The sequence below is a fragment of the Octopus bimaculoides genome, chromosome 18, assembly GCF_001194135.2.
Source record: "Octopus bimaculoides isolate UCB-OBI-ISO-001 chromosome 18, ASM119413v2, whole genome shotgun sequence".
Lineage (NCBI taxonomy): Eukaryota > Metazoa > Mollusca > Cephalopoda > Octopoda > Octopodidae > Octopus > Octopus bimaculoides.
In genome coordinates this window covers 164,189-166,701 of record NC_068998.1, presented here as the reverse complement: position 1 = coordinate 166,701, position 2,513 = coordinate 164,189, and the positions used below count along the sequence as shown (strand labels likewise).

At 39.4% G+C, this 2,513-nt stretch overlaps 1 long non-coding RNA gene across 1 annotated transcript in view; it reads left to right on the top strand.

Moving 5' to 3' along the window:
• Window positions 1-1,161: 1,161 nt before the first annotated feature.
• LOC106871670 (uncharacterized) overlaps window positions 1,162-2,513 on the top strand; it is a 4,858-nt gene continuing 3,506 nt past the window's right edge. The window contains exon 1 of the long non-coding RNA XR_001409687.1: window positions 1,162-1,627. This is a non-coding gene — a long non-coding RNA (uncharacterized LOC106871670). The remainder of the gene's footprint in view (window positions 1,628-2,513) is intronic.

The window sequence follows — 2,513 nt, the reverse complement described above, 5'->3', positions numbered from 1 at the left end:
ATTGAACTTGAAATGTGAATATCGTGTATTTCACCAGAGTCCTGCTGAATGGGGACAATTCACATATCTACTGTGGTACTAATAGCGGCGATTGAGACAAGCAGTACCAGTAATACTGACTTCACCTCATCCCTCTCTTTCTCTGTCCCTGGCCTTGCGTCTAACCCTAACAAACCATCATAAACAGTGTAATGATAGTTCAGTGAAGTGGATGGTTAAATAATCCAATCATTTGTTTGTTCTACAAAACACCAACGATTTGTCACCAATGAAAATGAATACCCCTCACAATATTTGGTTTCCAAATGGCTTCTAAATTTTGCTAGCTGTTTTCCTGCTTTAGTGTGTGTGTGTGTGTTTATGTGTATCTTGTGTCTGTGTGCGTACGTGTGTGCGTGCGTTTGCGTGTTGTGTGGTGTGTTTGTGTTGTATGTGTATGCGCGTGTGCGTGTTTGTGTGAGTGTGTGTGCGTGCGTGTCTGCGAGTGTGCATGTTTGCAAACGCTGTGTTCGGGCGAAATCCGGCAAGATACAACTCCATGCGGTTAGGTGCAATCTGTTGATGATATACACTTTCCCGTTCTTTTAGATTACAGCAAAATCTCTCTCAAATCGTAGCCTGGTGTCATCAGACGCTGGATAATACGGCTTTAGGCTGTTTTTGTATCAGAAAATACCGAGGTGGTCGCAGCAAGGAATACCATTGAATGTAGTTGGAGCTGACAAGTTCTAACCTTGGGCTAAACAATAATATAGAACTTCTTCAGCCTAAAACCACTCTTTTCTTATGAATACAAATTTCTGAGCACATTTTTTCTTCGCTTCTTTTATTTCCTTTTTTTTATATATATTTTCGTTCTTTCATCTTTTCCTTCTTATTTTTCTTTTTTCTCCTCTACTTCTGCTTCTTTTGCTTTTATATTCTCACAACACATCACTACCATCGCCTCCACCTCAATCTTTTTATTTCCTCTTATTCTCTCTCTCTGTCATTCTTTACCCTTTCACTCTCACCTCTCACCCCTCTCTCTATATATTTATCTTCTATTTATGTAATTTCTCTCTCGCCCATTTTCTTCCCGGCTTTTTATCTCAGTTTCCTTACCTTCACACCTTCATTTTCATTTTCTTTCGATCTTTTATTCTCTCTTTCACCGTTTTCCTTCCCTCATCTTTCTCTCAGCCGCCATTTCACCTGCTTCTATTATTTTCCTTTCTCTCGCTTCAGCCCCATTGTGAATCACAATACACAAAGTACTTTCTAGGAATATGAAATTGCCGATGAAGACGACACAAGTTCTTTGTGTTCACGTGGCGGTGTTAATGGTGCTGCTGATGTTTAATGAATATACAAAGATTGTTGAGAACACCACAATGGTATTCTCAACAACACATCTTTACAATCGGCAGGACAGCTTTTCAGATGAATATTCCAGAACATTATAACAAAAACCATTAAAGCAGATGAACGGATACCTAAAATGGATGCCAAGGAAAATCTTTCTCGTGAATTGTGTGCACTCGTTCTATTCACCTTATATTTACAAGGCTTTCTTATTTCTTTTGCAGAACAAGAAAATAATTACACGTGATCGCTTTAGTTCCTCCTGAAGTGGGAGTAAACGCGGGTGAGTTTGCTGTTGTTTTTCTGGGTTTGTAGATGGAGTCCTGTGTGTGGAGGAAATTTTAGTTTGATGGAGAAGAAAGATTTGGATAAGGTATTTTGAACTGGGTTTAGGAGGTGTGTCTGTGTAGCTAATCTCATTTAATCTGTTCTATGGCAAACACAAAGTAAGCAGGATGAGTTTTGTTTTGACGAATTTTCGTTTGAATTGTTGCAAGTTTTTACCGGAAGCGTAAAAAGAATCTCAGTCGATTGTAGTTCTAGGAACAATTTCGACAAACTATTTCGTACAAAACTAAAACTTGTGACACAGTAAAAGTGATGAAGGGAAGAGAGAAGAGAACAGTCACGGGGTTTTATAAGCATGTTATAGAGGTAGTGTATTAAATGGAGCATAAACTGTTGTAAAAGTGGTATAAGGTCCCGAAGAAAGGGGTAGGGAGAGAGGGAGGTAGAGAAGGAAGGAAGGCGGAAGGAGAGATAGAGAGTTTTCTCTACAAAGCTAGTGTATTATGAATGAAGGAATAGCATTTTAGTAACCAGACACTTTGAAGGTGAATTTTAGCTAGTAGTAGTAGTAGTAGTAGTAGTAGTAGTTGTTGTTGTTGTTTATCCCCGAGTCGGCTCCGATCCAGCAGGTTTATGACCAAAGGCGTTCCATCATGGCTGCGTTTATAAATTCATGAATATGTCAAGTAATAGAATGAGTTTAGGAGACTTATTTTTTGCACATATGTTTATGCGTCCACATGTTTATCTTCGGTGCGTGTGTGTCCACATGTTTATCTTCGGTGCGTGTGTGTCCACATGTTTATCTTCGGTGCGTGTGTGTCCACATGTTTATCTTCGGTGCGTGTGTGTCCTCATGTTTATCTTCGGTGCGTGTGTGT